This window comes from Dasypus novemcinctus, chromosome 2 (genome assembly GCF_030445035.2).
Source record: "Dasypus novemcinctus isolate mDasNov1 chromosome 2, mDasNov1.1.hap2, whole genome shotgun sequence".
NCBI classification, from domain to species: domain Eukaryota; kingdom Metazoa; phylum Chordata; class Mammalia; order Cingulata; family Dasypodidae; genus Dasypus; species Dasypus novemcinctus.
In genome coordinates this window covers 102,068,911-102,095,555 of record NC_080674.1, presented here as the reverse complement: position 1 = coordinate 102,095,555, position 26,645 = coordinate 102,068,911, and positions in this window count along the sequence as shown.

The following is a 26,645-nucleotide window of genomic DNA, read 5'->3' as shown; positions in this document are numbered from 1 at the left end:
TCATCTCATACATTCCTCCCAAAAGCCTGTAAGCTAGATATCATTATTCTTTTCTTTCATAGATAAGAAATTGAGACTAAAACGTTATGTAGAGTGACCAAGTGCTCAAAGCTTGATAGTGGCAAGCCACAAGTCAGAGCAGGCTCTGACTACAAAATATTTGCTTCACTCTATGGCTTCAAGGCAATGCCATGTATGGTTGTTTTGTTTTGTTTTGGATTTGTTTTTTTTTGTTTTTTTTTTTAAGAAAGTACCAGGGATTGAACTGGGGACCTCTTACATGGGAAGCAGGTGTTCAACCTCTGAGCTATACCCACTCCCCACCATGTATGTTTTGAATCATGATTATGTGTTCCTCATTTGGAAATTAAGGGGAGATATCAAGCTAGGAGAGGGAACAGTGTGAAGAAGCATACATGGACATTGAGGTATTGATCAGAGGCTGGTCCCTGGAAGGACAGTGAAGTGGGAAAGTAGGGATGAATAACGTGGTGATAATGGAATGAGATGATTGGCTGGATGGGTAGAGCAATGCATTCTTTGCAAATTCCACTATATATTTGCCCTGTATGAATTAAGCTGTGGACATTTAGAGGATATAGCAATGGAACTATTCTTACAGGGTAAAATTTGTGCAGTCATAGGTCTATGATGACGGGTCATGGGCAAGTGGATGCAGAAATGGAGAACTTTGAACAATACCTGCTGGAAACATGAGGAGAACAGGCTAAGTGGTAGGAGATCAGTGTTATACAAGGCAGGTTTCATTTTTAATAAATTGTATGACAATTCTTGGGGGAATTGGAGATTCAGTAAAGAGAGTGAATTCTGCCATTCTGGTGAGTTATCTACCAAGATTGTGATGTGATCCTTGGAAAGATGCAAGAATTTATGAATTCTAGGGTAAGGATTTTCAGAGGAATTAGGTGGTTGTTGTGAATGAAGAAAGTCCTCCAGGACTTCCTTATCCCATTGTGCTGGGAAAGGGAACAAGCACATGAAATTCCAAGAGCAGCATGAGCTTGAGGGCACAATTAAGACTTTGTTTTGTATTTCCTCATTTGAAATATAAAGCAAGATGTGTTTGTCTCATTTAGGGCTTGACTGGGGCTGTGTGTGGTTCATTATAAGACACTATTAGGTGGCAGACTTGGCCCAGTGGTTAGGGCGTCCGTCTACCACATAGGAGGTCTGTGGTTCAAACCCCGGGCCTCCTTGACCCCGTGTGGAGGTGACCCACCCGCAGTGCTGATGCACACAAGGAGTGCCCTGCCACCCAAGGGTGTCCCCCACGTAGGGGAGCCCCATGCGCAAGGAGTGAGCCCCATTAGGAGAGCTGCCCAGCGCAAACGAAAGTGCAGCCTGCCCAGGAATGGCGCCGCATGCATGGAGAGCTGACACAAGATGACGCCACAAAAAGAAACACAGATTCCTGTGCCACTGACAACAACAGAAGCGAACAAAGAAGACGCAGCAAATAGACACAGAGAACGGACAACCAGGGTGGGAGGGGGGGAGAAAAATAAATAAATAAGTCTTTTTAAAAAAAAGACACTATTAGGCATAATCTCCATTTCTTGTTTCTGCCTAATTGTCTTTATTGTCAGCTGAGGTCAAATGGTAGACTCAGCAATCTAGGCTAGCATCCTGGTCAGTGCTCTCTTGAAGCCTTCCTGATCTAAGACATACATGTAGGGCAATATCAGGCCAATTGCCGTTAGCAGAAGTTAAATTCTGCATGGATACTCTCCAAAACAGAAGTGCTAAATTATTTTGTTAGGGTATGTTAGACACTTCAAACATAGTCTAGAATAGGATTCTTAACCCTTTTTGTTCCACTGACCCCTTTGCCAGTCATGTGAAAACCATGGATCCCTTACTAAATCAAAACAATATAGTGTATTATTTAATAAGCATATCACACCTGCACCAACATGTCCCCACAAGAATATGTGGTGTTTTTTTTATTTCGATTCAAGCTCATGGACACCTTGTTAAGAACCCCTGGTCTAGAAGATGGCCAGAAACTCCCACATTGTTCTTCAGGGAGAAGTTGACCATTTATCTAAATAGAATTAACCACCTCTTTATGTGTAATTAACAAGAGATTAAAATATACTATTTTTTGGATTCGATATTCATTCAAAACATTATTTATTGAGCACTTATTATGTGTCAGGAAACTTTTTTAGGTTCTGGAAGTGTTTCTGTGAATTCAGCAAGTAAACATCCCTGCCTTCATAGAGCTTGCATTCTAGTAAGGAAAGACAGACTTTAAACAAAATAAAGATAACGTACCGTATGGAAGAAAATGCAATAAAGCCTGGGATTTGTTTTAAAATACTCCAGAAAACAAGGCTAACCAAAAAATGGTGGGGGTGTAAATTTAGTAAGATTGGTAAACTATTGGTAATTATTGACGTTTGGTAATGGGAACATGGAGGATTCATTATACAGTTCATAGACACACATACACAAACACACACCACAATTTGTTCACTTGTGATAAGTGGTATATGGAAAAGTAAAGAAGAGGAGGATAATAAGGAGTACAACTATAAACAGGGTAGTCAGGGAAAGGCTGTTGAAAGGTGACATCTGAGCAAATGCCTATGATTCTTCTTTACTCCCTACACTCAGATGTATAAGCACATCAGATTTTCATCTGATCTTTTTTGAAAGTTCCTACCATTTTGGGGAACAAGGTGGGGGGAAATCTAAGTTGAATGCTACCCAGTAAAATTTTGGTCTAATCTGCTTCTTACCTCAAAGGTATAGGATGGGACTGATAAGGCAATGTGAAGACACAACTGTTAATAACTATAGTGAACAAACCTTATCAGTTAGTTATAACAGGTCTAAAGCACCCAAGTACTTTCCAAGTATGCAAGTCTGTACATTCTTCTTGCACAACTCCCTCCACCCTCCTGCTCCTCAAATGCTCCCTGGCCTTTTCCTTTTCCTCAAGATGGCACTATCTAGACGACAGGTTGCTCCATTACAGACAATCAATTATTTCATTCTCTTGTGTTTTCCCTTATTATAATATCATCATCATAAGGGGGAGATTCCATTAGCCAGGACATCAGGAATGAGGGGCTGTACAGTTTTATGTTGGTTATAACCTATACTTCTTTGGTCAAAATCCATTTGTGGTTTCAGCTCATTTTATGCTTATCATCATTAGAGTATAAACATTGCCTCAAACTTATCTATTTTTCACAATGTTTTAGTGACCTTAACTTTCCCCTAATTTCAGTGACTGCCTACATTCTGCTTTTTATAACCTACATTAATCTCCCCTTCCTAGAGGAAGCAGGCTTTACCTCTTTCCTTTGCCTTCCAGGCTGGTATGTTATTATTATTATTTTTAAGTTAGTTCAGAATTTAATGTGTTGTGAATAGCATATTAAAAATAAATGAAATTGTAGAGCATAAACTATATCAAAGTACTTTGCAAGCAGTAAGTACTTTTGGTGTGAAACTTTTGTTTAAGCTAAAACATATACATATATTGAATAGCAGACATATGTGTGAAATGGGCCATAAAACAAAATGTGTTTCCTATTATGGGTGGTGGAAGTGAGAAAGCCTAGTAACTAGCAGCCTAGTAGCTAGCAGGCCTAGTTTTTTAAAAATCTTTTTTATTTATTTTTTTTAGGAGGTACCAGGAATTGAACTCAGGACCTTGTACAGGCAAAGCAGGTGCTCAACCACTGAGCTATACCCTCTTCCCTCAGGCCTAGTTTTTTGTTTTGTTTTTTTTAAAGATACTTAGATTACATAAATGTTACCAAAAAAGTGCAGGTTATACCTCTATGCCCCAATCCCTACCCCTCTCACCCTTTTCCACATTAACAACATTCTTCCTTAGTATGATACATTTGTTACAATTGATGAACACATATTGGAACATTGGCACTAGGTGTGGATTGTAGTTTACATTAGAGTTTAAACTATCTCCCACACATTTTTGTAAGTTATGACAAGATATAAAATGGCCTGTATCCATCAATGCATCATCATTCGGGACAACTCCAGTGTCCCAAAAATGCCACAATATTACATCTTTTTTTTTTTTAAGATACTTTGGTTACATAAATATTGCATAAAAATACAGGGGATTCCCATATGCCCTACTCCCCACACTGCCAACATTTTCCCATATTAACAACATCCTTCATTAGTGTGGTACATTCATTGCAATTGATGAACACATTTTAGAGCATTGCCACTAAGTGTGGATTAAAGTTTGCATTGTAGTTTATACTCTTTCCCACCCAATTCTGCTTATCTTAAGTGCAAGTAAAGGAGTTTGGGAAAACCTTTTCATTCTAGGCTTGCAAGACAATTCTCTTCCTAGAGAGGCCAGGAAATCAGCTTTTGATTCTCAAAGCTGATCAATGTCCTTTTTTGTGTAGCTCCTTTTGTGTAATAAATCTCTGGCTCCTTTGGAATAAGCCTCAATCTGCCCAGCATGAAATAAAGTGCAGCCTGCCTAACAATGGCACCACACACACGGAGAGCTGACACAAGAAGATGACGCAACAAAAAGAAACACAGATGCCTGGTGCCACTGATAAGGATAGAAGCGGTCACAGAAGAACACACAGCGAATGGACACAGAGAGCAGACAACTGGGGTTGGGGGGGGGGCGGGTAAGGGGAGAGAAATAAATAAAAAATAAGTCTAAAAAAAAAAGATCCTATGGTATGTGAATATATCTCAATAAAACTGATAAATAAATAAATAGAAAGAAAGAGAGAGAGAGATGTGCAAGAATTGCCAGATATAGCAGCTATATACAGTGGGGGAAACAGAGAGATTGAAAGGTGAAGAATTTTCTTGTTTGTTTATCTGTCTTTTGTTTATTATTATTATTGAAATAATGAAAATGCTCTAATGACTGACGTGATGACTACACAACTACGTGATTATACCAAATACCATTGACTGTTCACTTTGGATGAACTGTATGCTTTATTAATATGAATCAATAAAATTGATTTGTAACAAAACAAAACCAAAAAATGGGGAAGAATGCTGCAAAGGAGCATTAAGTCTTATCAGTATAACATTGTAAAATATCATCACTATTAAACATGTCAGTCATATTTTGGACTTCCATATGGATTTGTAGCTGTTTAAGCTAGCAAGGCAGTTTTTCTTTTTGACCCCAAGATATGTTCAAGGAAGATGAAACAGTAACAACTTGTGGGAGGAGATGCTGGTACCAACAAGCAAGAATAATCTCTCTCTCTTTAACAAACTAGTTCAGCAAGTGGGCAAATGTATACATGGTGTTCAGCATTCCCTTCTCTCATTTCTGGAGATTCAGATGCACTTACCCCACAAGAATGTACATTCCATGAAGACAGGGATATTTTATTTTATTTTATTTTATTTTATTTTATTTTATTTTTATTTTATTGAAGTAAATCATTCCTCTATGGACATACATAAACAATAAGTATATAGTAAAAGCTGTGAACTTAAAAAAACAAACATGCATAACATCAAACAGGGGTCCCATACACCATCCTACCACCAACACCTTGCATTGTTGTGAAATATTTGTTACAAATTATGAAAGAATATCATCAAAATATTACTACTAACTAAAATCATATCTTATATTTGGTGTATTTTCCCCCCAACCTACTCTATTATTTTTTTAAAATATATTTTTATTACAGAAGATACGAACGTACAAGATAATCATGTACATGTGTAAATCTCCCATACAACCTCTCTTACAACATACCATACCATGGTGGAACATTTGTTACAGATTATGAGATAATATCATCAGACTATTACCACCAATCATGGTCCATAGCATATATTTAACACACTTTTTTCATACCACCCATTACCAACACAGTGCATCTTTGGTATAGATGCATGAATATTACAGTATTGCTGTTAACCCCAGTCTGTAGGTCACACCGTTTGTATTTTAACCATGCTTCTCCACATTCCCACCACCCTGCAATAGTGATGTACATTCGTTCTCACAGAAGGACGTTCTTGCATCTGTACCATCAACCACAGTACTCATCCACCTCTGGGTTCACTGTGCTATTCAGTCCCTTCTAGCCTTCTTTCAGTTGACATTTACATCCCTAGACTACCCTTTTCAGCCACATTCCCATTTATAAACCAGTTGCTACTCACTATAATGTTTTACCATCAACTCTATACATTTCCCCGCTTTTACAGGAGGACAGGGATTTTTGTTGGCTGTTATATCCTTAGTACATAACAACAGGACCTAGAATGTAATGGGTATTCAAAAATATTTGTTGAAAAATTGCTGATTTGGAAAAGTATTTATGCACTTAACTTTAAGAAATATATGATCCTAGAATCAAGAGTTAGAAATAAAATGTCCATTATCCCCACAATTAGGCTGACTGGGCTGCAGATCATTGGAAAACAGCTGCAGGGACTACATCACCTGCTATGGCCCAGAGTAGAGAAAGCCAAACCAGAACCTTACTTACCATCCGAGAATAAGATTCAAGGGCCAGAACTCACACACAAAGACCCTATCTAGGGAAGCCGATGTGACTCAAGAGATTGAATTCCTCTCTACCATATGGGAGGTCCAGGGTTCGATTCCTGGGGCCTCCTGGTGAAGGCAAAGTAGCCTGCATGGAGAGCTGGCCTGAGTGGAGAGCTGGTGCACATGAAGTGCTGGCCCGCATGGCAAAGTGGCCCAAGCAGAGAGCTGATGCAGCAAGATGACACAACAAAAAGAGACACAGAGAAGACACAATAACAGATGTAGTAGACCAGGGAGCTGAGGTGGTACATGAGATTGAACACCTCTCTCCCACTCCAGAAGATCTTAGGATCAGTTCCCAGTGCCACCCAAAGAGAAGAAAAGAAGACACAGAAGAACACACAGCTAATAGACACAGAGAACAGACAAAGAGAGGGGAGGGAGGAGAAATAAATAAATAAATAAATAAATATTTTTTTAAAAAAAGACCATCTAGGGAAGCAGATGTGGCTCAGGTGACACAGTTCCCACCTACTACATAGGAGGTCCAGTTTAAGTTCTCAGTGCCTCCTTAAGATGATGGCTGGTGTGACAAGCTGGTGTGACAAGATGATGCAGTGAGATGACACAACCAAGAGACACAGCAAGGAAACGCAATGAGAGATGCAACAAAGCAGGGAGTGGAGGTGGCTCTAGTGATTAGGTGACTCCCTCCCACATGGGAGGTCTGGGTTCAGTTCCCAGTGCTTCCTAAAAAGAGAAGACAAGCACACAGCAAACAGATACAGCACATGCAAACAACAAGAGGGTGAGGAGAAATAAATAAATGAAATAAATCATGAAAAAAAAAAAAGACTGTATCTAGGGAGCAGATGTAGCTCAAGTGGTTGAGCACTTGCTTCCCATGTATGAGGTCTCAGGTTCAATCTCCAGTATGTCCTAGAAAACAACAACAACAACAACAGCAACATACCTAGAAAGTAGAAAAGATGGAAGAAAACACTGAAGCTATGTATAAGAAATAGATTAAACAGAGAAGTGGAGTCCAGAATGATTTTTGCAAACACCAGCAGGTATATTCTTTTATAGGCCTACAGTTAAGAGGTACAGGTGAATTAAGAAATACATGATTGAAGAGAAAATGGGGGAAGCAGGTCTTAAAGAAACAAAACTAGAAAGGAAGCAAAAAAAAAAAAATTAAGTGAGGGCCTGGATAAAGCAGAGGAAAAAAAAAGATTTTAGATACAGTTTTGATTAGAACTTTAAATATATAGTCACCAATCATTAGTATGAGATAAGGGAAAAATAAAAATAAGTTAATTTATTTAGGGGAAATAGACAGACAGTAATTGTATTTTTTTAAAAAGATGAATACTATGTGGGAAGAGGTTTTGAAAGAAGATGAGTTTAGTTTTAGATACATTGAATTTGAGGTGCATATTGGTTTGGAGCTTTATGTACCCCCAGAAAATCATGTTCCTAAAGTTAATCTACTCCTGTGATGTGAAACCACTGTAAATTGATAGGGCAACTTCAATCAGGATTGCTCTTAATCCTATTACTGGAGTCCTTTATAAGAGATTTAAATTCAAACAAAGAGAGAAAAAGCTACAAGAAGCAAGAAGTTGAACATCAACAGAACCTGGAAAAGAGACCGGTAGATACTGCCATGTGCCTTGCCACGTGACAAACTAAGGACCAAGGATCACCAGCAGCCATTCCTATTATGTCACAGTCTTCAGGGAAAAAGCACTTCCTTGATGGTACCTTAGGATTTTCCTTTAGCTTCAAAACTTTAAGTTAATAAACTCCCATTGTTTAACCCAATCCATTTCATGTTATTTGCTTCGAGCAGTATAGGAAACTAAAACAAAATATCTGCAGAAATTTCAGGTTGAGAGGGCAAACAGATCTTTGGAATTTCTTATTTAGATCTCAGAAGAGAAAAAAATTATAGCTAAAGATTTAGGAATCCATTTGGTATAGGTGCTAATTTCAAGGGACAAACTTAAATGGAAAACAATTGTTTGTGGTATCATATAAAGAAAAGAGAATCAAGGATGAAAAGATGAGGTACTCTAAAATTTGAGTAAATGAAAGAAATTAACCCAGTATTGGAGACTGAATGATGTCCCCCACTAAAGACATGTTTAAGTCTTTATCATCTGAATTTGTAAATAAGCCCTCTGAAGATGCTATTAGTTAAGATATGGTCTTATTTGTGTATAGAACCTTGAAGATTCTCTTTAGATGCAGCCAAATTGAACTGGGAGGGCCTTAATCCTATAAGCAAAGGTAATTCAGATGTAGTCAGTTGGTAGAAGTTAGAAGTCAGCAGAAATTAGAGGAGCAGACACAAGGAGAGGGAGATAACCATGTGATTGAGGACTGCCAGGATGCTGTAGACACTGGGAGAAAGCAAGCCCTGTTGATATCTTGATGTTGGACTCCAAAACCATGAGACAATAAATTCCTGCTCCTAAGTCAATACATTGTGTAGTATTTATAGCAACCCCAACAAACTGGTGTCTTACCCAGTGAAAGGAATATAGATAAAACTAGACCAGTAGTACATCAAAGGAAATGAATTACATAAACAAGTCTTGTTTTCTTGTCCTCCCTCCCCCGCCCCCGAATATGCCACATGTGAGAGCAAAAATTAATCAGTTCATCAGTTTTCTTCCTTTCTGTCCTCCTATTTCTATAAATGCTTATGTGTATACCATTTCAGACTGGGATCCCAGGAAACAGACACTGAGATTCTGAGATCTGTGTATAGGAGGTTTGTTGGGGGATGTTTTTATAAACAAGACCTGTGAGGAGTGAGGAAAGCAGGATTGTTTCAAAGGAGAAGTGGAAATCTTGCAATTACAACATAAGCCTCAACTGACCCCATAGGAGATCTGAAGCCCCTTCAGAGAAGTCCTGAAGTAAAGCAAAGGAGCCAGCTTTTGTGTGTCTGGTGTCAATAGACGGGGTATAAACTTGAGTGAGGCAGCTTCATTAGGGCCAGAGAAGGATGCACTTATGAGCATTCAGTAGCCAACACTCAAGACAGATGGGGAAGAGGGCCTCAGTTCTGAAGGGACTGGAATCTGATAGCATGCCACAGCATCCACTACAGATTCTTGCTTAAACACCTATTGGTATATGTAGTTGATCCTCATTATTTGAGGATTCGTATTTGCGAATTTACCTACTCATTGAAATTTATTTGTAACTTCAAAATCAATACTCACAACACTTTCATGGCTATTCACAGACATGTACATAGTGGGAAAAAAAATATGTTGCCTGTTGGGCATGCTCCCAGTTGAAGTTGAACAGTCTGCCTTCTTGTTTCTCATACTATGAGTATGTGTTCCTTTCAAAGTGTATTTAGTGCTACATTTTTCTCATTTTTGTGTTTTTGTTGGTGATTTTGCTGTTTAAAATAGCCCCCAAGCATACTTCTCAAGTGCTCTCTAGTGTTTTGAAGTACAACAAGGATGTAATGTGCCTTATGAAGAAATTATGTGTGTTAGATAAGTTTTGTTCAGACATGACTGACAGTGCTGTTGGCCATGGCTTCAATATTAATGAATTAACATTATTTTATATTAAATAAGGTGTATTTTTTAACAAATCAATTTTATCAATACATATTAATAAAGCACACAATTCAGGCAAAGTGTACAGTCAACGGTATTTGGTATAATCATATAGTTGTGCATTCATCACTTCAATCATTATTAGAGCATTTTCATTATTTCAATAATAATAATAACAAAAAACAGTCAAAAAAACAAGAGAATTCTTCACCTCTCGATCTCTCTATGCTTCCCCTACTGTACATAGCTGTTATTTCTGGCTATTCTTGCACAATTATTTATTTATTTATTAAGCAGTTTTATTGCAATATAGTCACATACCATATTATCTATCCAAAGTGTATAATCAATGGCTTTTAGTACAATCACATTATTGTACATTCATCACCAGAAAAATTTTAGGACAATTTCGTTACTCCAAAAAGAAAAACTCCATACCCCTTAGCAGTCATTTCCCAGCCCTGCATAACCACTAACCTAATTTCATTTTTATAAATGGTTTTATATTCACATTTTATATAAATGGAATAATAAAATATGTAGTGCTTTGTGTCTAGTTTCTTTTACTTAGCATAATGTTTTTTTGTCTGATATTAACATTTTGTAGTATTAACACACATTTTTTCCACTTCAAAGAAAAAGTCTTATATATGCAATTTTACCCATATTCATATTTCACATATGGTTTTACTATGCTATACTGTTCCATGTGACATTTTTTAGCTTTTCTTTTAGTAAGATACATGATCTTAGACTTTCTAAATAAGATGTCTTTAAACAGTAGTGCACATAAAACAAGATTATATATTGATCCGTTGACAAAAATGTGTGACCAGTCACTCTCAGGAACCTAATGCAGTATTGTCCATAGGAGCAATGGCTCAAAATTTGCCAATTCAATGTTTGCAGTGCCTTTATAAAACATAACTACCCTGAAAAATGAGGACCAAACATATGCATTCTCTGATTTTTGAGAAAGTATATTTTAAACAATTATTACTGAGGACAGAAATATTCTGGAGATATAACAAATATATTTGTAAACTGGCTGAGAGAACCTGCTTCTGTAACTGAAACCACTGGTGTAAACAATACTCTTATCCCAGAGTCAGAGACAGTATAAACTTGGGTAGCAAAACCAAGTATGAGTGTACTTACCTCTTCCTAAGAGAAGCAGTCAATAAAAATGTCACTTCCTATGCTTCTGCTCTTTATAGTTTCCTCACATTGCAAAATTAGAGTTGTAACCACGTGATACTATTAAGAGCTATCTAAATAACAACAAATACTATTTTTGATTAATTTTTTCAAAGCCTATTATTGTAAGAATAATTTTTTACAAACACAAAAATGTCACTGTGTGTTGTAAGTAATGATTTTTGCAGATTGTCCAAACTTATTACTATAGTACAAAGAAAACCTAAAAAGGAATTTAAATAGCATGTGGAACATACTACCAGAGGAAATATTTTTAAAGCAGAATATAAAAGTTTACCTCTGAAATATACATCAACTATAAGCTTCTTAAACATAACTTATGTCTGCCCTCTCCTGTTAATTATATGGTGAACACAAGAAATAAATCAAATAATACTTATAAGATTCCCCTCAACAACAAATACTCATTTACTCAGAAAGGAGCAAGTATAATAAAACATTACATTCATAAAAGCATAATGAAACATTGTAAATTTTTATAGTTAATTAGAAAGCCCATGACTCTCAGTGCATTAAGAAATGGACCCAAGGAAATAATATGTAACTTATTAGGCACCGTAGCAGTTTGATATAGTTATGAATTCCAAAAATAGATATTGGATTATGTTTGTAATCTGGTCTGTACCTGGGCATGATTAAATCATGATTAGGGCTTTGATTGGGCCATGTCAGTAGGGCAGTGAGTCCCCACCCGCCAAGGGTAGGGACTCACAGGTAAAAAATATGCAAAAGGACAGAGTTGAGGGTTTTTGCTGTTGGCGTTTTGATGTTGGAGTTTGATGCTGAAATGTTAAGAAGCTGGAGCTCCAGGAAGTAAGCACACAGAGGAAAGACAAGCAACCCTGGGAAGAGAGGAACCCTGAGCCTGGAAGAGGCCTGAACCCTCACAGACGTTGGCAGCCATCTTGCTCCAGAATGTGAAAATAGACTTTGGTGAGGGAAGTAACTTATGCTTTATGGCCTTGTATCTGGAAGCTCCTACCCCAAATAAATACCCTTTATAAAAACCAACTGATTTTTGGTATTTTGCATCAGTACCCCTTTGGCTGACTAATACAGACACCTTATAAGTTAATGTTATTAAATGTAAATATAATACTTACAAAGTATAAAAACATTTTTAAAGTACCATAAAGAGGAGCAAAATCCTTCTAGCCACTATTTTGCCTCTAACAAAAGTAGCAAGGAAATTTCTAACATGCTTGCCAAAATCTCAAAGTTTAATGATGTATCCCAAATATCCTAATAATAGGATGGTACTATTAGTATTTGATTTAAATATACTTTCTTTTTTATTTCATTTTGTTTGTTTTTGTTTTATTCTGAAGCTCAGAAGTCATGATTTGAAAATTGCAGCATGAATTCCCTTTCTTCTTTATTCAAAAATATAACTACTTGATTTATTCATCCATTCACTTAACAATTTTCGTTAAGATATAATTCACTTACCATAAAATTTGCCACCATAGAGTGCATAGTTTGAGCAATTTTTAGTATACTTACAAGGTACAACTACTATTTTTGAAAAGCTACTATGTGTCAGGTTTCTGTTCAATTTGATACTCATACACCAGAAGTCAATTTTTAAAATTTACAACGTAAGTGTTCCTTATCTATGCCAGAGAAACCAAACAATCTTGGAATAACTCTTGGTTTCTGAGCAGAGATGAATTTATCCAATGTGGAAATGAAATATACTTCTAGAATTAAAGACAATGCAGTGTGTAGAGTCAAGAATTGTTTTCTCTTTGGCACAGCCTGGCTTTCTTGTCAGTTTAGATTAAATCTCTGGCATTGGCTGGACAAATGCAGAATGATTTTTCACCAAGTGAGATCATAGAAATTTAGAGCTGGGAGGTACTTTAGAAATCATCTATATCTAACACTTCTACTTTACAGAGAAGGGAACCAAAGATCTAAGAGAGTTAATGACAAGTTCGAAGTCACAAACTAGAAGCAAAGCTTTCAGATTCTTATCTATCTTGTTCCTCTACAAATTTCCAAACTATTTCTCAAGGACCCATGATTCCTGGAGAAGCCTACAGAGCTTCTAAGATGATGGAGGGATGGATGAGTGAAAGAGCCTCTGCATCTCATCCCAGCCTCAACTCAAGTATGTCCAATTTTACCTCCACGACTTCCTAGGATTCTAAGCAAGTTTCACTGCTTAAGGAAAAAAAAAATTTTAATGTTTTGAAAATCACTATACAACTTCATATTGTCCAGAGGAGGTGTGTGTCTATTACTGCACACACAGTTTAAATATTCTGCTTAGAAAAGAGCTTGACACCACTTGAATGCTTAATATATGCCTTAGTAGATGGTATGCATTTTAAGAATTGCTCCTCTATTTCATGCTTGTAAGATTTAAAATAAATATTGTGCATGTTTGAAACCACAATAAGGAAAACATTTTCCTCTTATTAACCTCAAATTCAAGTACTGCAATTGCAGAAATAATAGACTTGGATATGTAAAATTGTACTTATAACTGAATGCAAATTTATTTAAATTCAAATACATTTTCCTGACTATATTCTGTAGTATTAATCTGAATTGAAAACAAAGAAGGAGTATCTCAAAATACTTCATTTTTCAAAATACTTATAAAACGTTCAGTCAGATTATGTCAAAAGGAATAATAAACATGTTTTGCCTAATTTACATATTCTAGTGTTCACTACACAACAGTTGATATTTATAGTATTGTTTACTATATTAATAGTAAAGACAGTTATATCTCACACTATTATATCTCATTTATATTATCCTCTATTAGATTTATTAACAATTATTTTTTGGGTCCTGAATCTGCTTTTGCTTGATGGAATTTAAGAGCACTAGTGAATAATGTTATAAAATGTGTTTTGTCTGGTTCGAAAATAGTTAATATTGTGAGTGTTCAATCTGTGAAATAAATCATAAATCTTATGGCATAACACATTTATAAAGCCAAATGAACCATCTCAATTTACATACTTAATAAATGTGGAATATCATGTCAGTGGGGCTAACTGACATGTCACATTTTTCTTCAGTAAATGTATTTGCTCCTGGAAAGTTATATTTAAGTTGAATTTGAGGAAAAGAACATATAATTTCATGACTCTATTTCCTTAATTTTTAATTTACTTTGAATCAGTAGTGACCATTGTCCCCACCACTTCAAGTTTCTCTGTCCTTTTACACTCTTCATTAAGTTAGATAAAGATGTAAGATAAATATTTAAATCCTTCAGAACTCTCCTATTACAGCTAGTGTAAATATAGATACATGTATATTGGGCATTCAATAAATATTTATTGATTTTTTTCAAAATTAGTAAAAAACTTACAGTTAATTTGTTTTGTATAAATGTACAGTACTAATAGGGTAAATCCTGTTTCAAAAGGGCTAGAGGAATAAAAGGTCATTGGATACATTCTGTGAGATTATTTCATTCTCTTGAGGTCTTAGACTATTTACTTTCCTAATCAGTTTGGCTTTTTCCCACTTAGAAACAACCTAAGCCAAGTACCAGAGAAGTTTTAAGACTGAAAATCATGCTAAGCCGAGAATGGTATATTCATTCACTTACCCTTTCCTCTCAAGGGTCTTCCAATAAAACTTATACCCTAAACAAAAGTCAGGTCAAGGTGTCACTCATTTGGCTTAAAGGATCATTCCTGGGATGCCCCTTTAGCCTGCTATTAGCTATATCTTATGCATATTTCCTAGCTATTAACTTTGTCTTTGGAATGAGGCCAACAAAAGACAGGGTACAGAAGGTCAGAGGGAGTGGAGCTGTATTGCCTTTCTCTAAGATCACTATAACCCTGATTCTAGAGTTTTGTTTATTATTTCCTAGGGGGGCTGGTCTTCAAGAAGTCCAGGGGGTTAACTTGGCACCTGAAGTGCCCAATAAGTTTACTAAGTGTCACCGAAATACAATGGGGGTAATAAAATGGAGCACAGATTCTCAACAGATCAAAGCTCTTTGAAATTCATTTAGATAAATTTACTTCTGCAGAAACTTTGAAGCTTTCTCAGGTTGCTGACCAGGCAGTGGTAAATGTTGCTGGGTAAATGTTTAACAACCATCTCTTGAAAAGAAAAGTCCTGAACTGTAGTCTTTGCTGTGGTAAAAATTCACTCATGAGGGCCAATTTCAAGCTACCAACATGATTTCACTGAATACAGAATTGGAAAAAGATATGCAGCAGCACATTATTACATAGTATTTTTACCATAGAGATATAGAAGTATAAAAAACTCAAGAGCAAGAGCAGGGGTTAGTAGGCTTTTCTTAAAAAGGGCCAGATGGTTAATATTTTCACATTTGCTTTTGCTGAACTCTGCCATGTTGGCATAAAAGAGGCCATAGATAATATGTAAGTGAGGCTGTATTCCAATAAAACTTCATCTATGAACACTGGAAACTGAATTTCCTAAAATTATCACATGTCACAAATATTATTCTTCTTTTCATTTGTTTCAATCATTTAAAATTGTAAAAATAATTTTTGGCTTGCAAGTTGTACAAAAACAGGCGATGGGGAAGCAGCTGTGACTCAATCAGTTGGACTCCCATCTACCACATGATTGGCCCTGGGTTAGTGTCCCGGGGCCTCCTTGTGAAGGCAGGCTCGACCACAACGTGTGGAGAGCAGCCTAGCCCATAAGCGCCGCAGAGAGCCGACTCATCAAGGTGACACAAAAAGGGAGACAAGCAAAAAATGCAGAAGAGTGCAGTGACAGAAAAAGAGAGCAGACAGCAAGAAAACCTCAAGGGGACAGGGGGGAATCTAAATAAAATAAATACAGACACAGAAAAATGCACAGCGAATGGACACATAGAGCAGATAGCACACAAAAAGCCGCAACGGGGCGATTTAAAAAAATTGTTAAAAAAACCAAACAGGTGATGGACAGGATGTGGTTCACGAACTGTAGTTTGACAATTCCTCGCTTAGATAATAGTCAAATAGAACAAACAATTACAGGGAATTGCTGAATTCTGAGCAGGTACTACTTTGGTTTTTCTTATAATTTATTTGTAAATTTACATAATTTAATTTAATTTTTTAAAATGGTTGTCTTTAGTGACTGACTCACAAAATTCCTGAAAATTTAAACATCAGTTTTTGGGAGCCAGCTCACATTGCTCCAATGAAATATGAGAGATCCGTATGCAAACTTAAGCAAAACACTGAAACAATGAGCTTTCAAAGACACATGGATCACAAAAGATCAGAAGTTAATCACTTGAGAAAGATTTATATCTATTCTTATCTTTTCAATACCATGCCTACTGGCATAATCCAAAACTTTAACAATTCTTATATGAATTCTTAAGATGTTATAATGACTGGTCTGCCTGCCTCTAATGTGTCTCAACTCCTTCCCCTGTACAGCTCATTTCTTTTATCATGTTTCCAGGAGCAAATCACAGAAAACCAACTCAAAGTGGCTTAAACAACAAAGATAGATAGATAGATGATAGATAATTCATAAGTAAGATAATGTGTTTCAATTAGTACCTAACTATTTTCAATAGGAATCTTTCCATCCTAATCTCTTACAATTATCAAATTCATTTTCTGGCTTTTAGAGAAATTGGTAGAGAAACGCCATAGCAGTACCTGGTCTTTTATCCACACATCTATGTCAAATGGAAAAAGGGCATTTCTTTTGGTGATTTTCTCTTGAAAGAAAACTTTATTTCCCAGATGTCCCAAGAAAATCTCCTCTAGAATTTTTTTCAGCCTGAAAATTGATAAAACAGCAGAAGGCACAATGATAATCGTTCATAACATGCCTTGAGTTACACTGCTCTAATCTGGGCTGGTTGTCCTCTAGACCTGTCATCATGAGATCTTCCTTTATCATCCTAGAAGTTCATTCACCTCTTATCTATTTTGACTTTCTGTTTTCTATATTCTGCATCTTCCCTTTTCTTGGTTTAACTTCTCATTTAAGTAGAGATTTCTTAGAAAGAGTACATAAGTATTACATTTTTGCTTACTTACCTGGCAGAAAATGCCTTTATTCTACTCTTCAACTTAATTGCTAATATGGCTGGATATAAAATGCTAGGTTAGAATTCCATTTCCTTTTGAAACTTGAAGTCATGTGCTTTGTGATCTTCTAGCTTTCCATGCCACTACTGAACTATCCAAATTTTTATTGTTTCTCATCCTTTTTATGTGGTATGATTCCTAGATGCTTATAGCATCTTTTCTTGGTAGCCAATATTTTGAAATGTTGCTATGATAGCTCTGATTTGAGTCTTTACATACATACTGTGCTGGCTACTTGAACAGACTTTTTAATCTGAAAAATCATGTTCTTTAGTTCTGGGAAGTCTTGAAATATATTGTTGTTTTTTTTCCCTCACCCTTTTTTTTTTTTTCTCCTGTTCTTTCTAGAATTCCTATTATTTGGATGTTAGACCTCCTGCCCTGGTGTTCTAATTTTTAAATTACTATTCTTCCATTTTCTAATTTCTTTGTTTTTTTCTTGACTTTCTAATTTCTTCAACTTTCTCTTCTAAATATCCTATTGAGTTTTCAATTTTCAAAAGCATGATTTTTGTTGTACTTTGAAGTTTCCTTTTGGATAACATCCAATTCTTATTTCATGGGTGTACTATCTTATTTTGTTTCTGAGTATTTTTATTTGTTTGTTTTACTGTGTTTTAATGTTTTCTTTCTCTGCATAGCCTCTATTTCCTCCAACTTTATTTTGCTTGGTCTTTATCACATTAGAGACTTTCTTGTATACTGGATATCAATGTTCAAGTTTAAGGGTGGGATAATTAAATCTGATAAGAAACTCTAAAAACTAGATGGCATTTTTCAGATTTGAATGTCACTATGGGGTGATTTGATTGAGTTGTTTGTTGCAAAACCTTTACCCCTTCTTTAGTATCTTTAAACCTTCCTCTGTGGTCATATTTCCCAGGGAAGTATTTGCAAATTGCCTGCCTGGAGGATAAAAGCGTCATTGCCAGCATCCTGGGACCCTAGGGTGAGAAGAGGGCCAAATAATTCAGAATTCAAGATGTACATATTCACATTATACTCTGTTTTCAAAAAGTTGTCTCAGCCTTCGCTGTGCCTGGTGTCTTCCTATTAAAAACCCTCCCTTTTAACACCACAAGCAATGAAACTCCAAATTTCTGTAGGGAAAGGCCTTTGCCTTTGTGGAAAGTCAGGGTCTAGAAAGAGATACAGTGTTCTAATTGCTTCTTCCACAGTTTTCAATCAACATCCTTGTTTCAGTCTCCATGTCCCTCCCCAGCCTGTATTAGTCAGCCAAAAAGGGTGCTGATGCAAAGTACCAACAATCTATTGGCTTTTATAAAGGTTGTTTATTTGGTATAAAAGCATACAATTACAAGGCCCTGAAGAGTTCAACTCAAGGCTGCTTTCTCACCAATGTCAGCTGCCACGTGTTGAAGCAAGATGTCAGATGATCCTCTGCCTGGTCTCTCTTTCTTCTTCCTGTTAAGGCTCCATGGGCTCAGCTTCTTCAGATCTCAGCTGTAGGCTGGCATAGGGCTGTCTCTCAGGGCTTCCTGTATCAGTATGGCATAGGCACATTTCTTTCCAGGCTTTCTCAACTGCTTAGCTGCAAACTATCTGGTGAATGGCTTAGCTAGCCCAGGGCTTTCATTGTTTGAGTCTTCTCTTTTCTGTCACATGGCAGGACCAAAATGACCAAGTTCTCTCCTCTTCTGTGTGTCTTCTTGAGTGTGTGTCCATTTATATCAGCCCACCAAGGGGGTGGGGACTCAATCTGAGTCATGTCCTACTGATGTGGTTGAATCAAAGTCCTAATCTTAACAGGTAATTTAATCAAGACATGTCAGCTAAATCTAATGTATTCAAAGGGAGAGGAATGGATTCATTTACAAACATAATCTATCTTTTTGAGATTCATAAATAATCTCAAACTGCCACATTTCTCCCCATACCTGTTTTTTCACTTCTTGGCACTCCTGAGCTTTCTGAAAAGTCTCAGACTAGAATAGTGGGGCATTCAGGGAGGAACACTACTTAACTCTTTCTTCAAGCTAGAACTTGCCACTCAGCTGCAATGAGTATAATTAAGATAACTATCTCCAATCACAGTGCTATCAAGATATGCTACAGCATTCCAGTTGAGAGGATTTCTTTCTGGACAGCCCCCAGCCAACGACTGAGCATGGTAATGACACTATTGCCTGCCATTTCTTCCCAATGTAGGACTTCTCTAGAAGGCAATATGGGCATTATTTGCTCGAGAGCTCCACATTGGGTTAGCTGAAAATTTATCAGATCTGCAACCACAGTCTCGCAATCCTGCTTTCTCCCCCTTTATTTTTTCCCAACAGACCCCTTTCAGTCTAGCTTCATGTCCATGTCACCTTTTGTTTCCGAGAGCACCAATGTGAACCCGTAGATAGAAGGAGTGGTCTGAGAAAGCAGGTATTAAAGTGGGGTTTGAGGACCGTTGTCAATGATGACTTCATCAGACATGATATATGGGGACATGATGAATTCTTTTCAGAAAGTGGTTGCTCAGTTATTAAAGCTTTCACCAGTAGGGATTTGGAAAAATATTCTGATGGCAAGGAATATCCTGGCTGGGGCAAAGATTCAGGTGTTTCAAAAGTATGTGTGTGTGTGTGTGTGTGGACAATATATACAAGGAAGTGGAATTGATTGGCTATTAATTGGCACTGAGGCCTATAGAAGGTTAATGAAAACCTGAGGGCAGTGAGAATTCATTGTGAAGGCCATATGGCTTCTTTAGTAACTTACAAAGTGGCACTTATCTTCTGTCCTGGAGAAACAGAAAATGCTTGAACACCAAACACAGGACTTAATAATCAAGAAGGAAAAAGTACAGTTGAATGTTCAGAGCATATTAGGTCTTTTGTTGCAAAGGCTAGAACCCTGACATGTGGAAGGGAGATTCTGGCTCCTGAGACTCTATTGAATACTCAAAACATACAAAGAGGGCCCACCCTTCTTCTTAAAAGCTAGCAATCCACCTTCTCCACCCTGACAGAAACCACTGCAGAAAGCTCTCCTGAACTGGACAAGAAGTCCCTCTTAGATACTTCCCCTACCTTTTTTCATGGCTGCTAGACTAGTAACTAGGGTTAAATCACAGTATTACTCAGATGAGGATATGTTCCTTGCATAAACCCCAAAGAAGCTGCAAGCCTTAGCCAGCACTTACTGGCAGGAGACAAGGTAATATGTGAGACCGGATTATGAAGTAAATGCAGTCCTGGCCAAATTCTGACAAATAGTGGGTACAGTGGGTCTGTGGAAATAGCTTGTAGTCATTTCCCCAGTCCCTGCAGGTGATTGGGATTGACATGCTTGGAAATTGGAGTGATCCTTATATTGGGTCTTTAGTCCCTGAAGTAAGAGCTATTACAGTGGGGAAGCCAAGTAGAAACCTTGGAAGCTGGTTCCCAGTCCATCACAGAGGAAAGAGTAAATAAAAAAAATAATAATATAAATATAACATTCTGAGTAGGGATGGCAGAGATTAGTGCCCATATTAGCAATCACAAGAGTGCCTGGGTTGTGGTACCTATCATATCTCCATTTAATTCACCAGCTTTCCCCCTGCAAAAATTGGACAAAACAAGGGAATAACTGGACACTACTGCGAGTCAACCAAGTAGTAGCCCTGATTGCAGAAGCCAGAACAGACCTTTATCTTTACTTGAGCATATTAATATGACCTCAAGTACACAGTATGTGGGGAAGCAACCTGAGTACAGAACTTTCTTGATGTTTACGCTCGTTCCCATTTTGGTAACAGTTGCTTCATCCATACTGCATTTATCTGATTTTTTTGGCAATTAATTGGCTTTCAGTTTTTCAAAATCATTCAACAAAATTTTTCATAGAAACAACTCTGCCCTCTTTTTACATCAGTTTACATCATTTCTTTCAATTACATCAGTGCAATAAAAAGTATTACTAACATTCACAGGCTTGAGGGAAAAAACAATGAAAATACAAGCAGTGTATTTTACAGGTGGGAAGGAGAGGGTCAATTATTCATACTAAGGAGTAGAGTGGAGCTGAGTGCATGGACTCTGAAAAAGACATGATTCTCCTCCCCTCCTCCCTATTCCCTTTTGTATGTAGGGAAATATTTGTTTGCTTTCATCAATACCAAACAGATCTGATCTCATTTGTCTGTTCCCAAACCACCATTAGTTCCCACTGCCTTAAAGACTTCATACCAGTCTGGGCTTCCCAATCTTCTCAGCCATCAAATTTCTTCCTCCTGCCATTCCTACCTCCAGCACTCTTTTCATGCCAAAATAGAAGCGCTCATGCTTTTTCACTTACCCATGACTTTACCATTTAGTATGAAATTTCTCCTTTTTTTAATGTGAAAACACAAGGTATTGACCAAACTGACACTCATTTGAGAGTGAAAGGAGACACTAACCAGAAGGGATGATGGGAAAACAGATGCAAACTGGGGTACTCCTGTGCAAATGGGCCTATGGTCACCCAACTCATTAAAGGCATGATGAATTCATACTCATCCTCTAAGGACAATTCAAATGTGACCATCTATATATCTGCCCATGATTATATAAGGGTTATTTGTACATATCTCTATCTCGATAGAATTACAAAATATATAAACAAATATTCATGATATAATATTTATGATATATGCCTCAATAGATCACCTCCTTAATGAAATAACATTTTATTCATCTTTGTGATCCCAGCATCTAACATTCAATAGGTTCCAGTCTTTGTTGAAATTGATTGCATACTCTGACATTCTTCTGTTGCAGTTATTCTCTCTCCAACTTTGTCACTACTAATATGTACAGAATCAATGTGTGATTACAAAATGTGCCCCTTCTTGACAACAAATTCCAAACTTCAGGGTGTGTGGACGCAGTCTAGATTTCATCCACCACTGTCCCCTTCATGTGGGCATTTTGTGTACTGAAAAAAACTACTCAACATGTCTCCAAATATTTATCTTTTATAAAAATTAGTTAGTTGTGGAAGTGCTGAAGCTTCACACTAAAATATATGTCCATTGTCATTTGAAATCTGGATGGGAAAAGATGCCAAGTGGATCTGTAGTAAGGAAAGTATCAATCTATCTGGAATTTTATGCAGAGTGAATATGAGAGCACTATGAAAATCTATTCGAGAGTAATAAATTTGCTATACATAGAAACAGTGAAATTTTTTATACATGGACTATGGAGTCATAATATCACTTAGGGAAAGAATACTATCAATATCAATCTAAGCGAAAGAAAAACCAACTTACCTTTCAGAAATATGCTATGATAACCATATAATGTATAAAATGTCCATTTCCTTTTAAGAAAACTAGCTTAACAAGTAAGCATTTAGTACTTTTTTGACTGATCAATACTTTTGCAGTACTTTTGTAGCACAATACATAAATTAAAAAATATTACCTATTAGGCACTGTATTCGATTGCCAAAGGGCTACTGATTCAAAATACCAGGAATCTGTTGGCCTTCATGAAGGGTATTTATGCAGGGTAAATGCTCACAATTCCAAGGTCATGAAAAGTCCAACTCAAGGCACCATAAGAAGTGCTTTCTCAGGAAGCGGACTTGGCCCAGCAGTTAGGGCATCCACCTACCACATGGGAGGTCCATGGTTCACACCCCGGGCCTCCTTGACCCGTGTGCAGCTGGCCCACACGCAGCGCTGATGCGCACAAGGAGTGCCCTGCCATGCAGGGGTGTCCCCCGCATAGGGGAGCCCCATATGCACGGAGTGTGCCCTGTAAGGAGAGCCGCCCAGTGCGAAAAGAAAGTTCAGCCTGCCCAGGAATGGCGCTGCACACACAGAGAGCTGACACAACAAGATGATGCAACAAGAAGAAACACAAATTCCTGAGCTGCTGAAAACAACAGAAGCCAAAGAAGAACATGCAGCAAATAGACACAGGGAACAGACAACTGGGGGGGGGGGGGGGGGGGGGAGTGGGGAGGGGTGTAAAATAAATAAATAAATCTTAAAAAAAAAAAAAAGAAGTGCTTTTTCACCAAAGTCAGCTGTCATGTGTTGCACAAGATAAGCCATCTCTGCCTGTTCTCTTCCTTCCTCTCCAAGCATCCTCTCTTAGGTTCAGCTTCTCTGCTTTCTTCCCAATTTCAGCTGCAAGCTGGCATAGGACTTTTCTCTTCCAGGCCCCCTATATCAGTCTTGGCTGTCAGGCTCTCTTCCCAATTTCCAATGTAAGGTATCAGGCAAATGGCTCATCTCTCCCTGGGGCCCCAGCTGCTTGAGACTTTCCTTTCTATCACATGGCAGGATCAAAAATGGCAGAGCTCTCTCTCTCATGTCTGTCTGAGTGTCCCTTTATGTCAGACCTAGCAAGAGGGTGGGGACTCAACCTGCACCACACTCACTGACATAGTCCAATAAAAAGCTTAACAGGTAAACTAATCAAAGGTCCCTCAGCTGAATTGAATGCAATCAAAGGGTATCACACCAGAGGAATAGATTAGCTTACAAACATAGTCTTTCTTTTCTGGGGATTCATAAAATCATCTCAAACTGCCATAGGCACTTAAAAAAAAAAAACTTCAAACTTCTGATCCTTTAAGATCCTGCTTTTTCTCTCATGTCTACTCCACTTACCCCACTGTATTACCATTTTTCTACATCTAGAACACCATTTTTAAAAATTTTAAATTGCCTATGCTAAAAGAGTAATTTCAAATATAACTTTTAAAACTGGACACAATTTAACATTCAAAACTTCTTTAGGTTCTTTTTGAAAAAATATAAATAATTGAAACACATGTTAAAAAATTGAATACTTTGGAAAGACAATTAAAAAATAACCTGTGCTTCATCCCTCTCCCCCCACTCCAACTCCCTGTTTTGCAAAGGCAAACACTTTTCAGCTATTTAAGCTGGTTTTTGTTTTTTTGTTTCTGGTATGAAGCTCCGTTTTTATAAATAACATTGTTTTTAGTTTCCTGGGCTGCTCAAGCAAATACCATGTATTGGATTGGCTTAAAAAATGGAAATTTAATGGCTCAGAGTTTTGAGAGTAGGTAAAAGTCCAAATCAGGGCACCATCAAGGTGACTATTTCTCCCAGAAGACTGTGTGTTCTGGAATTGGCTGCTGGCAATCCTTGATCCTTATTTTGTCACATGGCAAGGCACATGGTGGCATCTCCTGGTCTCACCCTTCTCTTCTGGGTTCTCTTGATATTTAGCTTCTGGCTTCTCCCTCTGCGGCTTTCTCTCTCTGTGTGGCTGAATTTCATTCTGCTTATAATGGACTCTAGTAATAGGATTAAGACATATCCTGGTTGAAGAGGGCTACACCTTAACTGAAGTAACTTCATCGACAGGTCTTACTTACAATAGGTCCACACCCACAAGAATGAATTAAGTTTAAGAACATGTGTTTCTGGGGTACAGACAGCTCCAAATCACCTCACATATATTAACATTTATTTCTTCATTTACATATTTTAGACATTATAAGACATTATTCCTTGACTCCTTTTTAAGAGATAGGAGGATTTTATCAGTTACAATGCCTCTGCTTCTTTCCACACAAATCTCAATCCACTAGGTTTAAGAAATAAGAAATGCACTGATTTCCACAACTGGAAGCAAAAAGTTTATGATGTTTCTCAACGCTGACTTTATCCAATGGTTCTGTTTCCATTTCTCTGTGCTTCAATCAGTTCTGTTCTCTTCTGTGTAATGTCTTTATCCTTGAATGGCTACTCTTATGAAGGTGGAAGATGTAAAGCATTTACTCATTTCACAATGACAAAATCAATATTCAGAGGGAGAAAGAGGTTCACTTTCTGATTTTTATATTAGAATAAGGAAATCTTGTTTCCTGAATTCATAGACAAGCCTCTCCTCATAGCACATGGGTCACATACCCATTGCTTAACCAACCTCTAGGCCTAGGAAATGTCATGAATGTATTGATTTAGAATTGCCCATCTATAAACTTATTGGAGTGACAAGGGAAATTGGATTACAGTATCAGTTTAAATTAATCAGACTGACCTCTGAAGCTGAAGTACATGGCACTATGCAATAGGGAAAAGGTTGAATGGATGTTGGATCAATAATGCCAATTACAACCGTGGGCATTTAGCACTCACACACCATTTCCACCTCCTTCTACCACTTCAATAGAATTATATTGCCTTAGTCATTTAAACCAGTAACAGTGTTTACTTCATTACGAACATAAAAGATGGCAATAGAGTACTATGAGTTTATTTTCTTTCTGTATAAGCATTTATGTTTTACTTGTAATTTTTAACTGCTACTTTTTAAAAATCCTGCAAATTTTACTTTTAATATATCCTCTAATATTTCATCCTATCAGTTTATCAGAAATCTTACCTTCTAGCATGGGAGAAAACAATAGAAAAGTACACAATAAAAAAAATTACCATCATTACCATGAAGAAAATAAGCAGGGTAACTAGAAAAAGTGAGGAAGCTCTTTTTATATAATATTGGGCAGATGACCTCACTGGGGAAGTGACATCTGGCCTGAGACCTAAAGGATGACAAATAGTCCCACATGGGAAGAGTTGAGAAGAAAAGCATTCCAGGCACAGAAAGAACCAGGGCACAAGCCAGGAAATGGAAAAGAATTAGGCAGGTGTGAGGATCGAAAAGAGGCCAATTGGCTAAAACCTAATGAATAAGGGGAACGATGAGAGGGGAAAGGGCTTTGGAGAGTTAAAGTGAAATGAGATCATGCAGGCTCTTGCAGCACCATGAAAAGGAGCTTAAATTTTTCCTAAAGAGTATTGAGCAGTAGAGCAATATTATTTGCTTTATGTTTTAAAGACTCCCTCTGGTTTCTACGTGGAGAAGAGATTTGGGAGGGGTGGGCAGAGCAGAAACGGAAATGTGAAAAGTGGATACTCTTGCTGTAGTGTACCAGAGAGATGAAAATGGTTAGAATAAGGGAAATGGCAGTGGAAATGGAGTAAAGGTAAAGGTTTTGACTTGTAATCTGGAGGGAGAACAAAAAGGTCGTAGGTTCTTATGCCTAGAAAGATTAGATAGATCAGGGGTTCATGGTCTGTGAGTTTGAATTGAAATTCGGAAAAACATTATTCTTGTGGGGACATGTTGGTGTGGGTGTGATATATTTATTAAATAATAGACAATATAGTGTGGACCTAGTAAGGGGTCCATGGTTTTCACCTGATTGGAAAAGGGACCAATGGAACAAAAAAAGGTTAAGAACCCCTGTTATAGATAGATAGATAGATGGATAGATAGATAGATAGATAGATAGATAGATAGA